The following is a 26,523-nucleotide window of genomic DNA, read 5'->3' as shown; positions in this document are numbered from 1 at the left end:
AACAAAGGTGAACAATCATTATAATTTAAAACAGCACCAGAAAGTTTATCTACATTACACATTCAGCAATTTACAGAAAAATCTGGCTGGGATAAAGTAAGAACCACTTCTACAGAACAAAGACCAAACCTCTGACTTCGTATATCACAGAATCATAAAATGGCTTGGGTTGGAGGGGACCTCAAAGATTGTCAAGTTCCACGCTGAAGAGTGCATCCTGAGATCATCTTCCACATTGTAGGCTACGATCTTATCTTTAACATTAAGAGATCATTTAAAGGATTCATTACTTCAGTGCAGCAGACTGCAAACCTAAACTCTCCATTCATAGCTGTTCACTTACTTAACATGTCTGGTTTTCTCAAATTTGTGCGTTAGATACAATGGAGAAGTAAAATTACTCCACCAATGGAAAACAAGCTGACAGTGCAACATTTCTTGCCAAGAAGAAACCAGCTATGGAAAAATATATCAGAATCAGAAGTTTGAATCTATACTTGGGACTTCTGTAAATATAAGGATTAGAGAAGTAAAGAGAAAGATCGAACATGAATTTGTGCATATTTACCCAAAGTGATGGATATGCAAGTCATTGTGGAATTATTTCGGGGGGATTTTTGTGGAGTTTTTTTTCTTCTTTTTTGTCCTTGCACTTTCAGGAAAAAGCAAGAGACATTTATTTTTTCTTGGGAGGAAAATATAATCAGTTCCATCCACCTGTGACCTTTCACTAGCTTACCGTCCATGAAATTTATATATAACTACCTAAAGAACTTGATAAACATCCAGTTGTATCCAATACTGGGAACACTATGCATGTCATCTTCATGCCAACAAAGTGCCAATTCGGTACAGAGAAGTTACTTGCAGTGCTCCATATTCCCATGGTGGAAACATAATAGCGGGGCTTTATTTTAAATTGCAGCTTCTTCAAAACAAAAAGCATCATTAAAGTACTTAGTGAACCAGAGAGTTCTATAATCAAGGGCTCCCTTAGAATCTGCAAATGGAAAATAAGAAAACAATGTAAGTACTCGATGTTAGTATTCAGAATAAATCACCTCACAGGTTCACAGTCATTATTTGATCTACGTAATTATACCTAACATTTCAATTAAAGAATAATTAAATAAGAAAATGATCCAAATCTAATTTCATAAGAAGAATCAGCTACAGTTAGAAAATATTTTTGCACATCCATCTTAAATGTATGACAATGGAAATATGACTTCATCTAAAAATAACACAATTTTGCCTAAAAATAGGAATCTAATGTATGCTTCCATTATTTTATCTTGTATTTTTAGACAATAAGACAGAGATAAATTAGTAGTTGAAGTTAACATGCTCTGGTTCTCAGAGTATTTGGAGGGTAAGTAGTTGATGCTGCTGAAAAAAAAAATACTATTTTGGCTTTTTTTTTTTTTTTAAACTGTATCAGTGCCCCAGTCCAGTTTACTACTAAGCTGTGGAAAGAGCTGTACCAGCAAAGCAGCAAGGGGGGGCAAGAAGCAGTAGTTAGAGATAAGGACATTTGAGACAGTATTACCTTCAAAGAAACGCGTGCGGAACTTTCTTCAGGGGAAACAGTAAGTCCTCAGAAATAGTCCGTGCTTCTGATCTACATTAGACAGCTGTTAAAAAGTTCCAATGCGTAGGCTGCACTATGATCCTTCTGCCAATAGAAGCGCTTTGGCTGTGACCACTTCCACCCTTAATCTGATCCCTAAAGAACAATCCTTAGAAGACATGTAAAGCACTTTCTCTATTCTGAACAGGCTTTAATGCTATCCCTTGGAGCTGATTGAGTTTATTTTGTCATCTCTTTACAGCAGCTGAGCAACAGAAAACATACTGCGCTGCAGTCCAGAGTCAGCATCTCCCTTTGAACTAATTGAAACATTATAAAAATTACATAGTTGCTCCAAAAGTAGTGCTTCCTAGGTATTTCTGTGAAAACTCCAACAGATGAAAGAGCACAATAACATTATTTGATAGAATTCTCAGACACAAAACACTAGTTTTCAACACAGTCACCACAATTAGCTATGCACTTTCACCAGCAATGAAAGAGAGATGACCCACCATCACCACTGCTGAAACACACCGCCCACCGCCTCACTGCACTGACGTCCACTGCTCCATCTCAGTGTTCAGCAAGTATTGAAGAATATCAGTGGGTGCCATTGTTCTCCACATTGAGGAATTCCATGACACCTCTTGGTTTCACACACACTTTCATGTCAGACGCCATTTTGTCAGATTGCCCCTCTGCTGACAGCTCTCTCATGGCAACAGCATGTAATGGAATATTGCCAAGAAGGTTCAGCCTCTACTGCCATACCACCAACATCCACCTCTGACGTTGTGGGCCAAAAACAGTAAAATAGAAGGCATTACTTTTGGAGCTGCTGTGTGTTTGCGTCACAGACACCCATTCCTTTCAAAAATGAAAGGTTATGATGTTGTCAATGACATTTGATTAAGTATTTGTTATTCAACTTTATTTTTCAATAATGGATGGACTTGTTAGTTTCTACTTCTCAGCGATAACCTCAAGAACTCAACACTAGAAAGTCTCCAATTACCCTTTATCAGATTTATAAATGTTTTAATGATCTAATCAAAGTAAAGAAACAATGGAATATGATTTAGGTAAGTGTTAGAAAAAGACCCAGTGAACAGCAAGTCTATCTTTGCACAACCTATTTTTGAGTAATTTTGAATAACAATGAATTCCTAAATTTCAGTCTGTTTGAGACTAATTCACGAGCAGAATAAGAGCAAATATTCTCAAATATAATATTATTTTGTTTCCCCTTTCTAAAAAATGTTCAAAATTTTTAGAAAACATATCCTCATCTGAGCATGAACTCCTCTTTGAAGAGAATTTGACAGAACCTGGATGACCTTTTTTTTCCCCCCTGCAAAAACCAATCTTTCTTACAGAAACCGGGACAACTGAAAACAAAAGACTGAGGGAGAGGAAGACATATGCTAAGAATTTTTTAAAAGGAAATTTAACTTGTGCCTCGTAAAGATGAACATAATACTGGAGGATGTAATTCAGTTACTACTTACTTCAAGATAATGTATGTTTCCATCGATTTTACTTGCACTTCAGTTTTTTTTTTTTTTTTTAAATGGTAATTGCCCACTTATCCCATTCTCATCAGCTTATCAGGACATACTACATTTATAATTGACCAACAGTAACTACTATGTCCCGTTTTGTTAGTAAAATGCTCTTTAGAACAATATTTAACTTGCTGTGATAACATTTCTTTTTCTTGGCTACCAAGTTGATATAACTTTATTATTATTATTCTCCCCGTATAAGGCAGCGAAGGCAAAGCTCCTAAGAAGGTTACGTATAACACCTCATATCTACCATAAAAGGGCTCAGTTGAAGCTTATGTTATTGTTAAATGCCCCCTACAAGGAATCTGTAACAAAATTTCATTTATGATTTGGAAAGATTTCCACTACAAGACACACTACAGAAAAGAAGGTGATTTTCACCATATAATATGCTCACAAACTTATTTTGGGCTAGCTTGCAGATTACACCATCTTTAATGATATCCCGGGGAAAATTTCCTATCAGCGTTACAGACTCCTTTCATAATGCCAAGGTGACAATTACTGTGAATCAGCAGCGTCTTCAGGTCCCTAGAAATACTAAGGGATGTCAGTCATGCGGGAAGCTGCACTGGACAAAAACAGATGGGTAGACCCCTGTGGCCGCTGTTCTTAGCATACAAACCATGACGCTGCTGCTGCTGCTGCTGCAGTACGAGCAGAGAAGTACGAGCGGCAATAACTTGCAATATTCTTGAGGAAGATGCTTATGGAAGGAAGCTGTCCCGCCTGCCTCAGAGGAGAATGTGGAAAGGGAGGTGGCAATGTCACGTGCAGAACCAGTGAATGACACATTTTGACATCCAGTTCTGACATGCACCTTTTTTTTAAACCATGGTTACGACATAAATTCAGCATTGCATAGTCCTCAGATTTGTTAAATCTACATGTAACGAGAAACTAATTAGTTCCAACCACATCTTACTGTAATTTAGTTTTGTGAGATATGCACGTAACCTGTAAGCAAAGTAAAGCCTTGTTACAAAAACAAGAAACTGGAATTCACACAGTGCTGGCTCAGCTAGCTGAAGTTTGGGTAGTTTGTCTGTTTAAGCTCTCACTGTACAGTTTAAGGTCCGCACTCACGTTAATTATTTCAGAGTTTTTAAAAAAGCACTCACTCTTGTATCCTCCCACAGCGCGGTGCCATTTATGCAAGCTCATGAACCCACACCATGTGAGTTCATCCTGTTGAGAAAAAAAAGAAGCGGTCAATAGAAATTTGGGAGTCCACAAAGCATAAATTAAAAGCTACAGAACTATAAATTCATGTCATTCTTTTTTCCTCCCCAATCAATTATTATTAACAATATAAAACAGTAGGAGTGAAATATTTATCTCAGTCTTATTGTGTTTGAGTAAAAAAAAAAATACATTCAGAGGCTGTTTTCCAGTGAAGATGGTATTTCTATGAAAAGGAAAGAGACAAGGACGTTTCTTTCTTACTGAATTTTCTACAAATATGTGAATCACAACAGAAAATACAGCCTAAGAAATACCTTCAGCACAAGGTTGAAAAGATTTAAATCCCGTGATGTAGCATAATAAATAAAATCTTTTTCCAGAAAAAAAACAAAAAACAAACAAAAAAAAACCCTGTTCTGAATGACCTTTGTCAAATCAGAATGTTTTCCACTCACAATAAAATACTGGAATTGTCTCTGAGAGGCCACACCTTGCATAAGCAGTGACCTTCAGTTCTCTTCCATCAGTCTGGGAAGCACAGGCATTCTGCTGAACACATCAATACCTTTTTCTGTTGTTCTGAAATGACTCCTTGTTTTCTCAAGCAAGATTTGAAGTTAATGCGCAGTAGTTCTTAATACTTACAAACCCCATGAATACACCCGGCCCTTATGCTTCAAATGTCACACCTATTTCATTTTTTTAACTTTTTTTTTTAAAAAAGAGAGACATTTTGAAAACAAAAATAATGTGGTACCTTTTGACCTCCTGTGTGATGCTTGCACAGCTCAAATTCCAGCACCATACAAAGGTTATTTCTGTCTATTTATATATCAGTTTTACCATGTAAAGGCAGCTGCTTATTTTTAAGTTATATGCAATCTTTGGAATCTATCCAAAGTGTAATTGTTACAACTGATTGTGTGCTAACAGGACTGTTGTATCATATTTTACTTATGTCCTTGGTCTTGAACACTTGCCACCGCATTTGAACAACTCGGCATTTTCTATTTTTCTATAAAGGCACAAGAACTTCAAGCCTGGTTCTGAAAGAAAGTAAGTCCAGGATACTTCTAGTAACTAGTACGGAATTAACCTGTAATATTTAATAAAGCTTGTATAGCTAAATATTGTCTTGAACAGGAAACACCTGGTTAGAGTAGACTGAAGCTTTTCAAAAAAATCTCGGGGAAATTGTACATGCCCAAGAGAGTGCTTAAAATTGTTTTTTTTTAATTGACACTTTACACACCAATTATTAAAAACTAAGTAGGATTCAAACTAGAAATGATGAAATAGAAAGATGGAGAAGCAACTTCAAGCAAAAGGGGTAGAAAACCACAATAAATACAGTGACGTTTCCAAATGTGGTGGCATATTTAAATGAATAAAGTAGACTAAATTATCCCTGTCTGGACATTTTACATTTATGCAAGGAAACCCAAAACCATTGAGGAACTGCAACTTAAAGTATACTAGAGCATCTAATGTAGTTGGTTTAGAAGATAATCACTAGAAGTGGAAAACATTTCTAGCATTCCTGAGCTGATTTTAAGTTGTTGCAGAACCTCCTATGAAATTCAACACCAATTTAAGAAGTGGGCATTATTCAAATCACTTGACTTTTTTCTTAAAAAAAAAAATAGATAAGTTACCGGGGTTTACTAATACACAGTGAATGAAGCATCTGTGATCTCGAAGAACACGGGTCTGGCAAAGAGTGGGGTCAGGACCCTGAACTTTGGGAGAGCGAACGTCAGGCAGTTTAAGGAATTGTTGGACTAGATCTCCTGGGAATCTGTCCTAAGAGAGATAAAGGAGTGGAAGAAAGCTGGCTACTCTTTAAGGATGCCCTTCTGAGAGTGCAAGAGCTCTCCGTCCCTCAGAATAAGGAAGCAGGGGGGGGGGGGGGTTGTGGGGCATGGCTTGGCAAGGACCTGCTGGTCAAGATGAGTGAAAAGAAGGGATTGTACCAGCTGTGGAAGCAAGGGCGTGTCTCCTGGGAAGAACAGAGGGATACTGTCTGGACTTGCAGAACAGGGATTAGGAAAGCCGAGGCGCAGATGGAACTGAACTTGGTGAGGGATGTTAAAAAAAAAAAACTGAACATGAGCCAGCAGTGTGCGCTTGCAGCCTGGAAGGCCAACTGTGTCCTAGGCTCCATCAGAAGAGGGGCAGCCAGCAGGGACAGGGAAGGGATTGTCCCTCTCTGCTCTGCCCTCATGAGGCCCCATCTGGAGAACTGCGTCCAGGTCTGGAGCTCCCAAAACATGAAAGATGTGGAGCTGCCAGAGAGGGACCAGAGGAAGGCCACTGTTTACCTATATATATACATAGACTTACTGACTGCACTCCCCCAGCATCAAATTCCCTTGTGGTTCACACTGAACATCCCCATTCTTCTGCATCACCCACCAAGTGGACCCAGGTCCCTGGGCAAAAAAAGTGCCACGGAGAGGTTTGCCCTTCCCAGAAGCTGGAAAGACCCAAACCGCTTTTCCCAACATGCTCTTTACATGTACTACAGGGACCTTATCTCCCTCTACGTTATGTAGAGAGCTGGATTGAGCAGGACCATCACGATTGATTGATCCTCGAGTATTGACCAACCAGGTGGCTTCTGCCAAATGCTTCTTCCAATGCTTAAATGTTCCACCACCCATTGCTTTCAACATGGTTTTCAAAAATCCATTGTATTGTTCAATTTTACCAGAAGCTGGTGCATGATAGGGGATATGATAAAGCCACTCAATACCATGATCTTTGGCCCAAGTAGTTACAAGAGAATTTTTGAAATGAGTCCCATTATCTGACTCAATTCTTTCTGGAGTGCCATGTCGCCACAGGACTTGTTACTCGAGGCCTAATATGGTGTTTCGGGCAGTAGCATGGGGTACTGCATATGTTTCAAGCCACCCAGTGGTTGCCTCCATCATGGTGAGCACATAACGCTTACCATTGCGGCTTCATGGCAAGGTGATATAATCAACCTGCCACGCCTCCCCATATTTATAATTTTGCCATCACCCTTTCCCCCAAAGAGGTTTCATCCTCTTTGCTTGTTTAATTGAGGCACATGTTTCACAGTCATGAATAACCTGTGCAATAATGTCCATAGTTAAGTCCACCCCTCGATCTCTAGCCCACTTGTATGTTGCACCTCTTCCTTGATGGCCCGAGGTCTCATGGGCCCAGCGAGCTAGAAATAACTCACTCTTGTGTTGCCAGTCCAAGTCCATTTGAGCCACCTTAATTTTGGAGGCTTGGTCTGCCTGCTGGTTATTTTGTTGTTCTTCAGTAGCCGGACTCTTGGGCACATGAGCATCTACATGACACACCTTTACAACCATATTCTTAATTCGGGCAGCAATGTCTTTCCACAGTTCAGCAGCCCAAATAGGTTTACCCCTTCGTTGCCAGTTATTTTGTTCCCACTGCTGTAACCACCCCCATAAAGCATTTGCCACCATCCATGAGTCAGTGTAGAGATAAAGCACTGGCCACCTCTCCCGTTCAGCAACATCTAGGGCCAGCTGGACAGCCTTTACCCCTGCAAATTGGCTTGATTCCCCTTTTCCTTCCATGGCCTCTGCAACCTGTCGTGTAGGGCTCCACACCGCGGATTTCCATCTGCGATGCTTCCCTACAATACAGCAGGATCCATCTGTGAACAGGGCATATTTCTTTTCATTTTCTGGTAATTCACTGTATGGTGGGGCCTCTTTGGCACATGATACCTCCTCTGCTGGTGATGTTCCAAACTTTTTACCTTCAGGCCAGTCCATGATCACCTCTAAGATTCCTGGACGATTGAGGTTCCCCATCTGAGCTCGTTGCGTAATCAATGCAACCCACTTACTCCAAGTGGCATCAGTAGCATGATGGTGGAGGGAACCTTTCCCTTAAACATCCAGTTGAGCACTGGCAGTCGAGGTGCTAGGAGGAGCTGCGTCTCAGTTCTGATTACTTCGGAAGCAGCTCGAACCCCCTCATACGTGGCTAAGATCTCCTTCTCAGTTGGAGTGTAGTGCTCCTCAGACCCCTTGTAGGCTCGACTCCAGAATCCCAGGGGTCGACCTCGGATCTCTCCTGAGGCTCTTTGCCACAAACTCCAAGTGGGACCTTTCTCTCCAGCAGCAGTGTAGAGGATGTTCTTAACATCCTGTCCTGTCCGTACTGGCCCCAAGGCCACGGCACGGGCTATCTCCTGTTTAATCTGCTCAAAAGCCTGCTGCTGTTCAGGACCCCATGTAAAGTGATTCTTCTTCCGCATCACCTGATAAAGGGGGCTCACAATGAGGCTATAGTTTGGAACGTGCATTCTCCAAAAGCCCACTACACCCAGAAAAGATTGCGTCTCTTTCTTATTAGTGGGCGGAGACATGGCAGTGATTTTGTCGACCACACCCGTTGGGATGTGGCGACGTCCATCTTGTCACTTAATACCTAGGAACTGAATTCCCTGTGCAGGCCCTTTCACTTTGCTTCGCTTAATAGCAAAACCAGCTCGCAGGAGGATCTGGATTATTTGCTCTCCTTACTTGAAAACTTCCTTTGCTGTATCGCCCCACACAACAATGTCATCAATGTATTGTAGGTGCTCAGGAGCACCGCCCCGTTCCAGTGCAGTTTGGATCAGCCCACGGCAAATGGTTGGGCTGTGTTTCCACCCCTGGGGCAAACGGTTCCAGGTATACTGAACGCCCCTCCAGGTGAAAGCAAACTGTGGTCCGCATTCTGTGGCCAACGGAATGGAAAAGAAGGCATTAGCAATGTCAGTGGTGGCATACCACTTGCCTGCTTTTGACTCCAGTTCATACTGGAGTTCTAGCATGTCCAGCACAGCAGCACTCAGTGGGGGTGTGACTTCATTCAGGCCACGGTAGTCTACCGTCAGCCTCCATTCTCCACTGGCTTTACGCACTGGCCATATGGGGCTGTTAAAAGGTGAGTGAGTTTTGCTGATCACTCCCTGGCTCTCTAGTTGACGAATCAACTTATGAATGGGGAGCAAGGAATCCCTGTTGGTGCGGTACTGCCGCCTGTGCACCGTTTTTGTGGCAATTGGTACCTGTTGCTCTTTTACTTTTAGCAGCCCCACCACAGAGGGATCTTCTGACAGGCCAGGCAAAACTGACAGCTGCTTAACATTGTCTGTGTCTACAGCAGCTATTCCAAAGGCCCATCGATACCCTTTGGGATCCGTGAAATATCCCCTCCTGAGGTAATCAATACCGAGTATACACAGAGCCCCTGGACCAGTCACAATAGGATGTTTTTGCCAGTCTTTACCAGTGAGGCTTATTTCGGCCTCCAACACAGTCAACTCTTGGGAACCCCCAGTCACCCCAGAAATGTAAACTGAGTCTGTCCCTTGGTGACTCGAGGGCATTAGAGTGCACTGTGCACTAGTGTCCACCAGTGCCTCATATTGCTGTGGTTCTGATGTGCCAGGCCATCGAATCCACACAGTCCAATACACTCTATTATCCCTTTCCCCCCCTGGCTGGGGGCAGGGCCCCTCTACTTGTTACCTCCCTTGTTCTTCTGATCAGGGCCCTTACGGCTTTTACCACGTCCCCCAGCAACAGAAGCGGAGGATTTCACCTTGATGGTTGATTTGGCTAACAGTTCTGTTGCCCGTGCTTGTAGTGCAGGAGCGGGTTTTTTGTGCCACTTCTTCATGTCTTCTCCATGGTCACGTAGAAAACGCCACAAGGCAACGCGTGACATAGTCTCACTGTTGTCACTTGCTCGAGCAGGAGAATGTTTTCTTCTTCTAATAGCTGAGACGTTGGATGATGCAAACTGGGAGGAAAACAAATTGCTTAGCCCCTCCCGTAGGGTGTCTCGATAATCCTGATTGTCATCAGGTTTATCGTCATGAGGCAAAGAAGTCAGTTCCTCTATTATATCATCGTGATCACTCTCAAATCTATCCAGTCTTTCAGTTACCTTTACAATGGCTGAAGCATAAACTTGCAGAGGGGTTAAATGTAGCTCAAAGTCATGGAGCCTGGAAATCAGTTCACCCATAGGGGGTCTTCTTTCCCATTTGCCATACATGGCTGCTAATGTACCAGCGTACTTTTCTGGTGCAGTTCTTGTGAAGGTACGCCACATGTCTGGTGTACACCTGATTCTCTCAGGATCATGCTCCTGGTTTGGATCATCAGGAATGAACCCAGGGTCATGTAACATTTCCACCACAGTGCATTCTCTCAAATAATGGATGCCTTTTTCCATAGCAGTCCATTTGTTTGCCTCAGGCATCAGATCATTTTTGAAGGGGTATTTTTCCTTCACAGCTAATAGCATCCACTTCCAAAGGGTGAAGGACTCATCCTGGCATCTACTGATATCTCTGTCAATCGCTGAGTCTCTGGCAATACTTCCCAGCTGGCAGGCTTCTGTACTGTCTGGCAGTGCACTGTTGGCCCCACTGTCCCAGCATCTAAGTAGCCAGGTGACAATGCGTTCACCTGGGTGCCGTGTAAAGTCTTTTCTCAAGACTCGAAGTTCAGTCATTTTCAGAGGACGAGTAGTAAGGGTTTCAATGTCTCTTTCAGTTGTTGTTGCCCTGGTGGGCGTTGGTGACCGGGATCTCATTGAGGGCCCTTCCCCTGGACTTTGGGGTGGCTCCCCTGGACCTTCTCGCTTTGCTGTCTCCTGTTCCGGAGAAAGCGATATTCGTTTCAACTTCCGTCCTCGTACAGGGGCAACTGAAATCAGTTGTGGTGCCTCCTGTGGTCGATCAGGCTGGTTGTTTTCCATGCTCTGTCTCTCAAGCTCAGCTTGGACCAACTTTTCTGATATGGCATGAAAGTTGGATTGGAGGGCATGTAGTTTGGAATGAAGACTGTTAAGATTGGATTGCAGAGTGTCCCACTCATTTTGGAAGGTGTCTCGCTCAGATTGGAGACAGTCGAGCTTGGATTGCAGTGTCCCGCTCGGATTGGAGACAGTCAAGCTTGAATTGCAGAGTGTCCCGCTCATTTTGGAAGGTGTACCATTCCGATTGGAAGATGTTTTCCTGAGATCGGAGATTATTTCTTTCAGCTCGGAGATCTTCATTTTCAGCTTGGAGAATTTCTTTCTCAGCTTAGAGACACTCTTGGCAGGTTCAGAGATTCCTTTCTCTGGCTAAGAGATTCCCATTTTCAGCTCGGACCCGCTCCTAGAAACTCTGCATGTCGGCTTGTAGACTCTCTCGCTCATTCAGTACTTCCTGACGGAAACTCTCCTTTTCACTTTGAAAACTCTCCCTTTCCTTTTGGAAATTCTCTCTCTTGGTTTGGAGACCCTGTATTTCGGTTTGGAGACCCCATATTTCAGTTTGGAGACCCCGTATTTCCGTTTGGAGACCCCGTATTTCGGTTTGGAGACCCTGTCTCTCCCTCTCTGGGATAGTATTGAATAAGGCCCGATAAGCATGAGCTAGGCCCCAAATGATTTGTGCCTCCTCAGATTCGCCAGAGCTATCACAGCCCTGTCTCAAATATTCACTTAGGCTCTCAGGATCTTCCAGGTGTTCAGGAGTAAAGTTCCATGACACCGGAGATGCCCATCTCTTTAAGGTCTCTCCCAAGTTTCTCCACACTCCCTGCCACTCAGTATCCTCTGGCTTTGGAGAAGGCTTCCTCAAAAAACAGATACTGAGTGAAATGACTAGAATGATGAGTAGTGCATTCAAGGAGATTGACAACATGGTCAAATGGGCATTCAGAAAATGCATCAGGGATTCAAAGGAGAGACTGGGAGATGGTTTTAAAAATTGCAAGTTCTGTAATATTAGCAGCTTCCTCTAGAGCTGTATGCCACGTTGTATACAATGTATACAGATACCAAGGCATTTCCATCAATGTTTTCAATTGCTTACATATACAAAAAGCTCCATAGAGCAGCGTGGCAAGCTTAATAAAGGCCCAGTACGTTCTGAGCATTAAAAAAGAAACAATGATGGAATGCACTGCCTTAAAGGGCAGTTTTAAAAGAGAAATCAACATCTTTTTTTTTCTCTTCACAAAGACAGGCTAGCAGCAGCCAGAAAAAGTTTACAAAAAGTGTACAAAAAGTTTACAAAATATCCCAGAGCATTGGCAGTCCACCTGGACTTCTCAAGGTCACGTTTGCAGTTACAGCACCTGCAGTTTTGAGCTTTCCGAGACCAGAGAAAGATTTGTTCTAAGAGCCAAAAAGCAATCTTAGCTTCGTTCTAAAAGCTAAAAAAGCAGAATTTTGCCCTTAATTTTGCCTTAATTTTGCCTCAATTTTGCCCTTTGCATTCTCCACCAAAAAATGTCAACGGTTTACAGGCGTTTGGCCCGGTTCTGTGACGAAGGGGATAGGGGACCCACGGGCCCATGCCCCGGGAAAAGGGGAAAAGGGTAAGGAGATGGCCCTGAGAGCAAAGAACAGCAGCAACAATCTGAGGAGAAACAAACTAATTTACTAAATAAGATACCGGAATGCAAAACAACACACTATAATACAATATAATTACAATTTAAGCTGATAAATCCAATACAGAGAATGTCCCAAAATCAAGGTAGGCCTTACTCTACTACCGACGATAAGACGGCTGGAGAGCGAGGTGCTGCCAAGATGAGAGACGGCAGAAAAAAGGGACGAGGTCTCGTGATCTACAAGTTTTTATACTGCCAGCTTTTATCTTTTCCCTCTGGCTGGAAAATGGTAACAGAGGAGAAAAGTACCGTGGGGACTGTAGTAGTCTTTCTCTTCTGAGAACCAGGTACATTCACTACATGATGTTATGATGTGGAGTACCAATAACCAAAAATCATAAAACCATGACAGCCACAAAGATGAACACAGGGCTGGAGGACCTCCCCTATGAAGACAGGCTGAGGGTGCCAGGCTTGTTCAGCCAGGAGAGGAGAAAGCTGCCCAAAGAGATCATGGACACTCCAAGCCCTGGAGGTGCTCGAGACCAGGTTGGACAGGGCCCTAGGCAACCTGGTCTAGTACTAGTTCTGGAGGTCGTTGGCCCTGCCTATGGCAGAGGGGTTGGAACATGATGGTCCCCGGGGTCCCTTCCAACCCAAGCTGTTCTATGATTCTATGATCCTTACCTGTTTACACACTCTTAAACCTTGGGTTTTCTAAATGTATATGTGAGCAGATAAATGTAAAAAAATTGTCCCCTCCCCTTAAAACTCAGCTTGTTTATATCTGATTCATCATAAGGCTTTATGTTAATAAATGTTTGCTTAAGCGGGCAATGTAGCTGAATAGAAGCGGTTTTAACAGACCTAATATGAATAAACACCAATTTCCCCACTTGTTCAAATCAGGAACGTCTGACTAATGCAAAGCTGGAAAAATATGTGAATAGATAACTTCAAAAGAGTATTCATAAAAATTAGATTCAAAATACCCAGAAGAGCTTGTTTTTATGCTTGGGGTATCTACATTAGAAGTTACGCAACAGGAGGAGGCAGAATTGGGAAGCTGAGGGAAAAACTGCTGTTACAGGTGAAAATAAGCTATTTCTAGATCTACACTCAAATTCAAGCCATTTGGGGCCTAAATCCTTAGGCAATTTTCTAAACAGAAATTCATGTAATGCTGTTATTATTTTTCCCTCAAATGATTAAATAAGACCGTGGAAGACATTATACTTTTAAATACTCCTATCATTTACGGAAAAGATCAGATAATATTGAACTCCCTCAGATCTGATTCTTAGTTGCTGCAGAACAAGGTTTCTGGCCCCTTCACCACAGTGCTCACCGTACCCTTCCATTCGCAAAGACAGTACTGCCAGTAGCAATCAGTCTTAGCAATAGACAGATAACAATGGTTTAGTACAACCATCCTATCACCTAAGGGTCGCAGTAAGTACAAAGCGCAGTGCCGCTTTAGAAATTATGCCATTCCAACAGATGCGTTGTCAAGGAAAAATCATAATGCACTGGTAACTGAATAAGATATAAGCATAACATATTCAACAAAAACTTCATTATGGCAAGATAAAACACTGACATGGACTTAAAAGAAAGATGGATGGAAATTTTTAAAGCAGTCACTGCCAGAACAAGCTAAGCACGTCCACATAATTGTCACTGATGGCAAACACAGCCATGCTGAACCACACCCACATCAGAGATTCTCCAAACCAAGCACAATTAAAACAAGAGCAATACCATTTATTTCTGAACCAGCTCCACTTCAACCAATCCTGAAAATTAATCCTGGCCCTTCATAGATAAGCATATAGTTTCTTCAGCTGAAGGTAAAGAGCACTCTAAAAGCAATAGTAAACCCATCTGTTTCAGGGGTTTGCAAATGTTCCATGCTGTCTTAAACACATTTTTCAAAAAAGAATCCAAGTAAATGGCAGGATGAGTAATCCGTAAAAAAAAATAATAATTAAAATATCTTAACGAGAACATTCGTAACGTAGTCTCGTTTGTTCTTCAACTCGTCCTGGGTTAAAGAAGGCAGAGCAGCGCGAAGAAGTGAGAAAGAAACAAATCAAACAGGAAATAAAAGGATGTGACAGAGCAGTACAGTTCATTTGTTAATTGCATAGCAGCAAAGGTAGTAAATCTCATAATTATATATAATTGACTTACCAAAAAGTGAGAATTTAGGCCCAGAAGGATGCTAAGCTATTTACTCGTGACTTACAGATTTGTAAGACTTTCTCTGATATTCAGTGCCACTCACTTATCTTGTCACTAGAATTTAGAAGACATCCACTAACTGCAGTAGAGGTTACACAAGGGAATTTAAGGACGATGTTTGTGCAAAACAAAGGCTTAAGGTCCTTCCTGAAAAGAAACATTGTTTCAGTATGCAAGTACAAACATTTCGTAAGTATAGAGATACCGGTGTCAACTAAAAATCAAATTAGTTTAGTATGGTTTACAAACTAGTAGTATTTTGACTGGTCAGTTATAGATAGCCTGCATGAGCACAGGAGTGCAGGTACCTTATTGTTAATATACTTCATTTCCACGTCCTCTTCCCCGTTTTTCATAGCTGAGTTTCCCTAAAGACATGCACAAAATCCGTCCCACCTTCTCTTTATCCTCAACACTTTCGTTTGTGCCTTACCAAGTTTTGTTATGAAATCTTTACACCGTTACATTTTACCGTACTGCTTTAAGGTGGAGAGAATCTGTACTCAACATTCAAACTGAGGTCAAGCGGCAGAGGAATATATCGTGGCTGACAGTGCTCTCCGCTTCCTTCTCTTTAATTTCTTTTTCTCTTTTTTTTTTTTTAATGAGATATTTGGAGTTTGAGTACAGAAGAAATAGAAACTAAATACTGTACAATTTTTTCTAAGAATACTCAGTAACAAGGTACTCAGTATGAGAGTTAATTCCGTATATGCTATTATACACGCTAAGTTACAATCACTTTTCTTCCTGCGTTCATCACACTGTGTATATCGACACAGAACTTCATCTGCTACTTTATACCTGCTCCCCGAAAGAGCCTTCTGCATCTTTTTGGTCATTACACTCATCTTCGTTACGGTGAATAACCTAGCAAACTGTGTCACTTGACCATTTGTTGCCTTTCTCGCATCACCGATGAATACACCCCCGTGGAAGTCAGCGGTGATCTTCCAGCACAAAAACTGACCACTAACTCTTCCTTCCCATGCGATAAGCGTTTCTGTGCATGGCAAATGCATAGAGTGGAAATACTTAAGGAAGCCTCCCAACTTTTACAAAATTATTTCACCTAACTTATAATTATTTCCAATACATAAATGATATTTTAATGATATAAATATACTCCTAGGAAGAGACCCAGCAATTACTCTTTTGAAAACTAACAGTTTTTTTCCTATTAGAAGTAATTTAAGTTTGCCCTCTGCTGCACCTTGACATTTTTGCTCAGCTTTTAAAAAAAAAAAAAAAAAAAAAAAAAAAGCAAAAATAACAACAACAAGCAAAAAAAAAAAACAAAAACATTTTTGCTCAGTTTAAAAAAAAACAAAAACAACATACGTGAATCACTGGCTTTTTCAATACCAAACTGTCACGGACGCGTATATTTGAAAAGAAGCCGTTTCAGTACCATTACACTTACACATTCACCCTGAGACATGATTGTTCTAATACACAACTTTCATTCTGCTATTTAATGAGAGTTAAGTTTTTTTCTCCTTTCTGTAACTGTCATAGGATTTTCAGTACGCGCTGGATAACATAAGCCCTTTCCTGTTCCCATGGAAATCAATAGGAACACTTCATACCGATTAAACTCTATCAGAGAGAAAATGAGTCCTAAGTAATTAGGACCTTCTTTTGTTTGATCAGCGGTTCATTTCAAATCCAAAGAATTATTAGTCAGGAAAACACAGAGAGGTCTGGGATGAGCTAAAGTGTTTACACAACAGAAATAAAGGTCAAATGCCCTCTGCCCCACTTTGCAGGACCCACGCTACTCCTGTGCCTCCACAGTGCTGTGCTACACCGCAACTGCAGTAGCGTTGGCAACGCTGCAGGAAAACCAGCTGCCTCAAGCCCCACTGTGCTCCGCACCTCCAAAGCACAACCAAGGAGTCAACAGGAGACAGCGTAAGCACACACCATGTTTGCTCTCGCGCTGAATGTCACATAGTTCAAGAAATGGGAGAGCTGGGCAAATTTAAGCCATTGGGTTGTTTTTCTTAGCTTTTCATTAGAGCATCATTCACTATCACAACATCTAATTCAGTGTATGACGCTTCAGTGAGTACCGAAGCACTAATCTGAGATCCTGAGGAAAATAACAGAAATTCAGCCTCCATGCTCCTTTTCCTCAGGTTTCTGTATTGGGCTTCTGCACTTATCCCTATGGACTACTCCTAAGAGGTGAGATTCAAAGCAGTTTTAACTGAGTTCATTGTCAAAATGAAGCTACAGATCTGACATTTCAAATGGGTTGTCATAATCTCTTAGCAGACATAATAAAATATACTTAGTTGAAATAAAAATAGGGAGAAAGGTTCTTTATTATCCCTAGAATTTCTCAAGTTTTGAAAGACTTACAAAAGCTAAACTTCACATATGTTATTAATCATAACGCTGTACCTACAACTTTTTATTTAATAAAAAGAAGAGTTTGCCTGATTTCCTGTAACTGAAAGGTGCGGAAATTTCAGAATTGACCCAGTAGCAATACTGCGCATTAGGAGAGTGGATAGTTATGTAAGAGCACAATAGACTGGGCAAAATGAGAAGACTGACTCCTCAAAGAGACGTCATTCAAATACAAATCACTTCCAGTGCGTTTGGGAACAAAGAGACAACCATTGCAATAAGTGTTTTAGGATTATTGTAACTTCTCTGAATGGTCTAAGCTTTCAGATTCCAAAAACTATAATTAACAAATGCCAGAGGTCGTTGAAGCTTTTTAGAAACTCACAACTACACTGCCTTCTTGCCCAGAGTGAAAGATGCACTGCTACTAGTGAACTGTAAGTGCACCGCAGGTAACTGTGTATGTTTAGTAACTAGTCAGTTTTCGTAGCTTTCCATCTGTCTCTCAACTCCAAATAATGAACTCCAAATAATGAGCTTACCCAATATCATTCTCTAAAAATTACAAATAACCAGTTAGCAGAATCTTCTTTAACATTAGATTCCTTTATCATGAATCTTGTTCTAGACTTCAGCCAAAACATGTATTAAGGTATATCTCATAAAAAATTAAATACAATATTATGCACATGCTTTGCTGAAGTTATAAACTGAAAATTGGTTCACTGAAGTGCGTTTGACATTTGACTTAACACATACCTATAAAAGGGAGAAGGAAGCAGGCAGGTACCAACCTGGCACTCTACCTGACACCGTCAGAAGATTTAATTATCACTGACATAATTTTGCACACCTACTTAGTTTGCACTTACTCAGTTGTAATATTACCAACTTCACGAAGTTCAACAAGGCCAAGTACAAGGTCCCGCACCTGGGTTGGGGCCATCCCAAGCACAAGTACAGGCTGGGCAGAGAACGGCTTGAGAGCAGCCCCAAGGAGAAGGATTTGGGGGTGCCAGTTGAAAAACTCAACATGAGCAGGAAACATGCACTCACAGCCCAGAAGGCCAACCGTGTCCTGGGTTGCATCAAGAGAAGCGTTACCAGCAGGTCAAAGGAGACGATTCTGCCCCTCTACTCTGCTCCCATGAGACACCACCTGGAGTACTGCATTCAGCTCTGGGGCCCTCAACACATGAAGGACACCGAGCTGTTAGAGCAGGTCCAGAAGAGGACCATGAAGATGATCAGAGGACTGGAGCACCTCCCCTATGAGGAGGGGCTGAGAGACCTGGGGCCCTTCAGACCAGAGAAAAGAAGGCTCCAGGAGGACCTTATAGCAGCCTTCCAGTACCTGAAGGGGGCCCACAGGAAAGCTGGGGAGGGACTTTTTCTAAGGGCAGGTGGCACCAGGAGAAGGGGAAATGGCTTTAGACTGGAAGAGGGTAGATTTAGACTAAACATTAGGATGAAATTCTTTCTTTAAGAGTGGTGAGACACTGGAACAGGTTGCCAGAGAGGTTGTAGTCCCCTACCCTGGAGGTGTTCAAGGCCAGGCCGGATGGTGCTGCGAGCATCCCGGTCTAGTGGGAGGTGTCCATGCCTACAGCAGGGGAGTTGGAGCTCTATCATGTTAAAGGTCCCTTCCAACCCAACCCATTCTATGATTATGCTTATAGTGTTCTTAACAAAAAGTAGCACTAAATACTTTCTTTCCAAGTCTCTCAAGCAGAAAAAAAACTTGTGCTTCAGATTTCTAGAGACAGACTTCTAAGATCACCGTAACCCTTGGTAAACAGTACCTATGATTTGAAGAAATCCAGATTCTTGGTTCTTCTTAATAAAGAAATTGTGCTTAGGATCCCCAGAACTCACATTCAGAAATTAGCTATAACACAGAAGACGTACTGTAAAGCTCTACCATGAATTTTAAAAGAATATATATTGATAAAAATCTGTAAGAGTAAAATAATGATTCAAATGTCCTTGAAGAAGCATTAGATGGATATCAATTACTATAAATGATGCAAAACTAATTAAGTAAACTCTATAGAAAATGTGGCAAAACAGAAATAATTAACTATGAATAACCACTTCCCTTTTACACCCTCCTGATGCTCAATGTAGTAGCACACAGTCAATAATTATTCTAAGAGCACCTCTGCTTAACTACCTCACTTGTGCTTTCACCAATCTTGCCATCCAATCTTTCATCCCTCTTAGTTTTCTTTACAACAATTAATCAATCCTGGAAGTCAATACATGTCTATCATTGAGTTGTTGTTTTGCATTTGTTTGTTTTTTTTAATCAGATTCTTCTAGTCAGATTTCGTATTGAACAGGCCTAAAATAGCAGTGCATAATATCAAAGCAAGCACGATCATGTACACAACATTTTGAGTCTTCTTTGGTGTGTATTAAACCTACTGAACAGAGAAAAAAGAGAAGAGTGTAGTCTTAGAATGACTTCTCAATTTTTTAGTTATCATAATATTATTACAGTTTTAAGAGACAATACAACTGACTAGCAAGAAACAAAATAACTAGATATTATTGCCACCAATGTATTTCACAGATCTTTGCTATTCTTTTGGTTGTCAATACGTGGAAAACAAATTTCATTTTTATTCTGTTTTGATTCATTTTTAGCAAAAAAAAGCTACGAAAATTCACCTATTCACAAATTTTATAATACTGTATGGAAAGATACTTTCAAAACAGTTTTTTTTTTTTTTTAAAAACAAGGGAGAACAGAATACCAGAAAAACTGCCTGTATTTGACTACAATGAAGTACTATAATTCAATAATTATTGTACATATTGTATGAGTACATCAGATCTGATAATTAAAGATCGTATATACACATATTCTGAACCAATTAACACAACTAAGGATCCACTCTAAGAAGTGCTAATGAACTTTATGCTATTAGTAAGGGATAGGACAGTACAGCGGATTGAATATAATCTTAACAATTAGTTTCATCAAATGCCTATGTAAGAACATCTCTGGATTTGAATGATATTATGAACAAATACAGTGAGCATATATTTGTAATTATTTTGAAGCTAGCAATGTAGAGAAGCAAGAAAAATTCTGCTGTGATCTTACTATTGTAAACCCGTTTCCTATCATAATACTATCATAAAATAGAAACAGCAGTAAGTACAAACAAGTAAAGCAATGTGAATTGAACAGGTCAATGGAATTTTGTCAATAACTTCACTGAGACCAACTTCCACGAAAAGTTGCAATACTAAGTTGGAAAGTAACACAAAGATCTTCATATGACTCCTGTTGAGTTCCCGAAGTAAAATAACCACAGATTTTTCTGATTTTTAAGGAAACCATTCTTCAAATCAAACCTACAAACTACTGCACAAGAAGATTCCTATTGTCAAGAGCTTCATATTCAGAAGATGAGATGGATATCATCTACTTGACATTTCATTGGCAACTCAGAGTACGAGAAAAAAAAGAAATCCAGTCCCACAGTGCTTCACAGAAAAGCTTTGCATTTTTTTATCTTCATTTTTATTATTTTTGATTTAAACTAAGGTAAAGCCTGTAGGCATCTAACTTAGAAAAGGCATGCAAAGTTTCAGTACAACAACTATAAAGGAAGCATCTTTCAGTTTTGTTTTCTTTCTAGGTAAAGGTAGGTAAACGTCAAGAAATCTCTTTAATTTTATATTCTAAAAAAGAATGATTTATGAGGAAGAGAAATCAAATTACTTACCTATAATTGGAGGTTTTTGAAGGTAGTTCCCAGTCTCCCTAAAGGTAACGCTGAAAGATCTGTAACGATTCAACAGTTTGTACTACAAAGTTAGGAGGTAGGAACTTCATTCATTATTCAACTCTATTAAGGAAAAGAAAGATGAAGAAAATTAAACATAGGAAACATAGAAATGAAAATATTCACCTTTTTCTTACCTATCATCAATCCCCATAATTTTCAAATTAGAAAAATGTGTGAGCTAAGCACGAAGAAGAAAAACCATATTCTTAGAAGACAACTTGTTAAAATTACGATGCTATAGCTGTGAATTCTTGGTTTCTGTATGGTTTGACACGTAAATACTGGTATGTATCTGACCATTCACACATCTGAGCTTGAACAACTACCAGAACTACGAGGGCTGCTCAAGAAGTAATGCCTCCTATTATATTACATTGGCTCACGACATCAGAGGCAGATTTTGGTGGTGTAGCGCTAGAGGTTGAACCTTCCCGACAACAGTCCGTTACATTTGTGCTGCGCAAAAGATGGCAGCAGAGGGGCAGTCTGACAAAACAGTGACTGACATGGAAGTGCGGATGAAGCAAAAGTGTGTTCCATGCAGACAAATGGGCACTCACTGACATTCATCGACATTTGCTGAACATTGCTGGAGACCAAATAGTGGATGTGAGCCCAGCAAGAAGGCAAGTGGTGCATTTCAGCAGTGGTAACAGTGTCAGTGGGTCACCTCTTCCAGCGTAGATTTTTATGAGCGCAGCATGCAGGCTCTTGTTCATTGCAGGTGCAAATGCATAGCTAATAGTCGCAATTATGTTGAAAAAGTGTTTTATAGCTGAGCATTTTCTCTACCAAATAGTGCTTTTGTGCTCTTTGTATCTGTTGTAGTTCCCATGAAAATAAATAGGAGGCATTATTTTCGGAGCAACCTACATATGTTTGGGTTTAATGTTCTAACCAGCCCACTAGTGCAGATTAATGTTTCATGCTTTCAGCGGAACCAACTTCAGCTCGCATGATTTGGCAGGCTTCTCTTCACCTCAGTGGGGCAAAGTTTATTTGTTAAGTACAATCTCTTACATTTTAATGACACTGTTTAAAAGAGAAAAACATTGTGGGCACATAGCAAATGGAAAAGGATGTAAGTGTACACACGTAAACCTAGAAGAAAGGATCACAATCCACAATTGTAACTATCTGAATGCTTATTCAGATAGCAAACAGCTGAGAAAATTTAAAAGCAGAGGGATGACAGGAACACATTAACATCTCATATTTCTACTTTATAGAGTACAGACTTGGAATATAAAAAAAAGGACATAAGTATTTACTACACCAGTTTCAACCATTTCAAACATTTTACTGGAACTTTAAATTTCTGAAAAAACTTAAAATCATACCAAAAACCATGTAAAAATAAAAAAGAAGCAAACAAACCCTTTTCAGTCAAAACCTTTCAATCTTCCCAGAAAAAAAAAATAAAAGAATTAACGAATCCACTAAAAAAAAAGAAAAAAAAAAAGAATTTTATCATCTTTTCAAGGATACAGTATAATGCACTTCAAAAATACCATTTTCTCCATAATTATTCTTAAACCTCAGAAATTTTCTTACTAGAATTCGTTCTAGGAATCATCTCTTTAAGGCTCTCTATTAGTCTGCTAATTAACTATTTGAATTTTTTTCCTCGTACATTAAATTCAAAGCAAAAACTATGCAAACTAAAATCACCACAACAGAAGAAGTTATTAGGGATCTGAAAGGACTTTAGTTGAATGTTTCAGAGATTTTTGTGTAATCAGAAGGTGCTCTTTAAGGATATTCACACAAGCAAACTAAGATATGCCAAAGGGGAAGCCAGAAGTAGTGGCTAGTTTTCAATCTCTGAACTGTCCTTCTGGGAGATTTTCTGAGCTCTCCCAAGCTATACCAGCCATGAAGAGCAAGCTGCATCCCAGCTGAGAACCTTACATTAGCTTTCAGGACGCTAAGCCTACTCAAAAAAACATCCATGCAGAGACATTACTCAAGTATGGGTAGGAAAATTCTGGTCCAACATGGACAATAAAAAATGAAAGTTTTAGCTGGAGTCTGAGTGCTGTGAACAGAACATTCATTATAAGATTATGATTATATATGGGACATCACGCATTTTAGGTTCAACCCGAGTTCCTAACCAGCGTCCTTAATTCCTGGGCTTACATTAGAACTGACAGGAGGCAATAAAATTTGTATAATCTCTGGTCAGAAACTCCATGGAGAGTAACGTTACAGCTTTCAGAGATCACTTCTCAGGTACAATGACTCTGTATAAACCTCTCTTGTATACGCGCTCTTTCTTAACTTACATCTTTTGATCTTTAATGTGTCCAACATAATGCACCTGAGCATCTTGAATGATCAGTAATTTTAATTGATTATTGTAGACAGTTACAAAGGTATAACAATTGCACATCTCAAGAGAACATGATCTATATTTGTTTAGACATGTGGAATTAGATTATCTGAAAGTAACTGTTAAAAACAGTCTACTAAAACCATAAGATCAGTTCCTAAAAGTGATAGTTAAATCAACAACATGAAACCTATTATTCTGGTTGGCATAAGCCTTGAGTAGTCTGTCAGCAGAAGGTTATACTATGAAACACAACTAAAGATAAGATTGATTAATATCTAAATCTTAAACTGGAAAGGTATTTCTGATGATTATTGAAATATTGAACCGTTTCATTCGTCTCCAGTTTAGAGCACAGGAGTAGAAAAATCTCTTTTGCGATTGTGCTGTATTACTTCTAAATTTACCTTTATTATAACAATATACTTTTCCACTCTAAGAAGTGGTTTTGAATAGATAACCGATATTGCTTGAAAATACCAGTTTGAAATGTCTTGTAATGAGAACAGATGAATGCTTCCTAACATATTTCTGTATTTGTTTTACTGTATCTCCACATGAGCTTTCAATGCAAATTAAACCTGCAGAAGAATCATAATTGCTATTTTTACTTTTTATTTAAGATAGTTTTCTTCTAAAGTTTAAAGGAAAACAAGAGCAAGGCATGTTTCTTGCTTTTGTGTAAGGCTCTAGAATGATTGGGTTTATAATGGGTCCTGAATAAGAGCGAATCCATACAGGGTTACATCTGACAAACCCTTTATATGTTCCTATCTAAGATGTAACTGTGTGAAGCCAACGTACTTTTTGTAAAAAAGGAAAGTCATTTCATTGGTCCCCATGCAGACATCAGGGTGAGATGAACAGAGATCTAGTTTCAGATGTACCACTGAAGATACCGCACAACTTTAAATAGGTCAGTTAACTATTGTACAATTCAGTCTGCCTTTCTGTGAAAGGAGAACAAATAGGTAGACTTAAAAAAAAAACAAAACAACCCCAAAACATAACAAAACAGTAAAATAATTTTTATATTCTCATGGTTTTTCAAGGCCTGCACAATATGCTTCAGTTACCTTCATATTATGTGGCAAGTGCTACAGAACTACAACTCATATATGCTGATAATGGAGAAAATACTGCATTTCATTCTCTTTAGTATACATTTTTTATAATAATGTAACTTCAAAGATTTCACTCCAACGACACAGTACTCATGTACTCTGACAGGAGAATAGAACTTGTTGTATATCATTCCCACCCAGTACTTGTTCTTTGTATATTGTTTATTGGAGAATTGTTGAAACGATAAGGATGAAATCGTAATTCAGCATCATAATCAAGAATCAACTTTGCATAGGGAAGTTGTCTAATTTTATCCTTTAAAAATATACTTTAAACTTTTTTTTCTTGCACTAAATGAAAAGAACGGTATTTCAGAGATTCATGTTAGTATCTCAACTCTATCAGAGTAGTAAGTACTATACATTATGCAAGACTGGGGGAGAGAAGTAGAGCTACTGTGTTTCATAGTTTCTTGTTTTCCTGCACCCACTTACACCATACTGATAGCCAAACCTAGTAGATGAAGAATATAAAGTATCTCACACAAGTTCTGGCAGGCAGACAGCCCGTGAATTTCAGAGCTGTCAAGGCCACATGTTTCAATCAGTTTTGACATCTCTTGGCATTTCTCTTCAGATTCTACTTCTATAAATAACTCCCCTACTTAGGTGTTATTTCTGGTTCATTTCTCACCATATAGCAAGAATGCTTCTCACCTTTTACTGTGTCTTTTCCTTGTCTTCATTTTGGAAATGCATATAAACAAGAATTATAAATTACCTGAATTTTTTTTTAAAAAATCGAGTAGGTTTTGATGATAGTATGCATGTTGCATTTCAATTTGTAATTGAGATCTTGGAGGAATTACCCATAGCTCCTTTTCTTATTTGAGATAATTGGAGTTTCCTGACAGCATTTTGATTGAGTTGATAAATTAACAGTCATGGTCATAGCAGGAGAACCTAGGGAAGGAGTTACATCTCCTTTCCATACTTTCCCATCTCGGCTCAGAGAAGAGTGAGTTACGGTATTATATCCTTGCACACCCCTTCACTGCTGCTGGCACTCCCTTAGGCTGTAAGCACTGAAGAGAGAGTAGCTCATGATTTTCCTACACCAATCCTTTAAAAGACTATGTCTTTCCCAAAAGGAGGGGAGGCAGAAGTCACTTTGTGCCTTCAGGCCTGCTATTTCATCCCACCAGAGCTCTGTAAGGTTCTGAGGGCCTCTGGAGGCTCTTTAGGTACCTTCCTGTTTTCTTCTTTCTAAACTACAGCGAGATGATAGAACTTGATGATACTCTGAGAAGTGTTCTTTAACATATAGCTTCTTCTCAGGTGCACATCAAGCTATCACAAAACTTTTCTGCTTCTTTTCAGGAAATCGTCCTCATGAGGAAAGCATTTTAAATGTTTACTTACCAGTACAATTCTGCCGCGCATCAGAATGATAGCCTTTCCTTTCAATACCCAAAAAGTGTCCATGTGAAACCACTAAGTGACCATCCAGACAGATCTGAAATGAAGAAATGGAAATCTATTTAGTACTCTATAAGGAATAAACATCAGAAAAATAATTCAAGGCTTTTAATGCAGTTCTCTGCAATTAAAACTTTTCTGGTCAACTTGTACTTTGATTTCCTGTCTTCAGCAGCACACCGGATCACTGTTGATTCCCACTGTCCAGATAAATTTTACTGCTGCTCTGAAAGGAACGCCTCCTGTTTTATTACGTTGGTCTGTGAGGTCAGACACAGACATTGTTGGTATGTCAGTAGAGGCTGAACCTTCCCACCAATATCCTGTTACATTTTGTTGCCGTGTGACAGATGGCAGCAGAGGGGCAGTCTGACAAAATGGCATATGACATGGAAGCGTGTATGAAACGAGGGTGTGTCACTGAATTCCTCCGTGTAGGAGGAAAAAATGGCACCCACTGACATCCACTGACACTTCCTGAACATTGAGACCAAACCGTCAATGTGAGC

General features: G+C 40.0%; 1 long non-coding RNA gene across 5 annotated transcripts; it reads right to left on the bottom strand.

Annotated features, from left to right (window-relative positions):
* Window positions 1-26,523, bottom strand: LOC110397707. 5 transcript variants are annotated; one of them, XR_002437933.1, is made up of 7 exons: window positions 26,168-26,523; window positions 25,958-26,051; window positions 24,276-24,421; window positions 21,074-21,196; window positions 14,925-15,122; window positions 1,550-4,329; window positions 1-1,000 (listed from the first exon to the last, which is right to left on the bottom strand). It is a non-coding gene; the product is annotated as an uncharacterized LOC110397707 (long non-coding RNA). The 5 variants fall into 5 exon arrangements; XR_002437932.1 differs by lacking the exon at window positions 24,276-24,421 and having other exon boundaries at window positions 1,550-2,359; window positions 4,263-4,329; window positions 26,168-26,513; XR_002437935.1 differs by lacking the exon at window positions 24,276-24,421 and having other exon boundaries at window positions 1,550-1,675; window positions 4,263-4,329; window positions 26,168-26,500.

Source organism: Numida meleagris, chromosome 4 (genome assembly GCF_002078875.1).
Source record: "Numida meleagris isolate 19003 breed g44 Domestic line chromosome 4, NumMel1.0, whole genome shotgun sequence".
In the NCBI taxonomy this organism is placed as follows: domain Eukaryota; kingdom Metazoa; phylum Chordata; class Aves; order Galliformes; family Numididae; genus Numida; species Numida meleagris.
The sequence above is the reverse complement of the archived record's forward strand: the minus strand, read 5'-3'. Positions and strand labels throughout refer to the sequence as shown.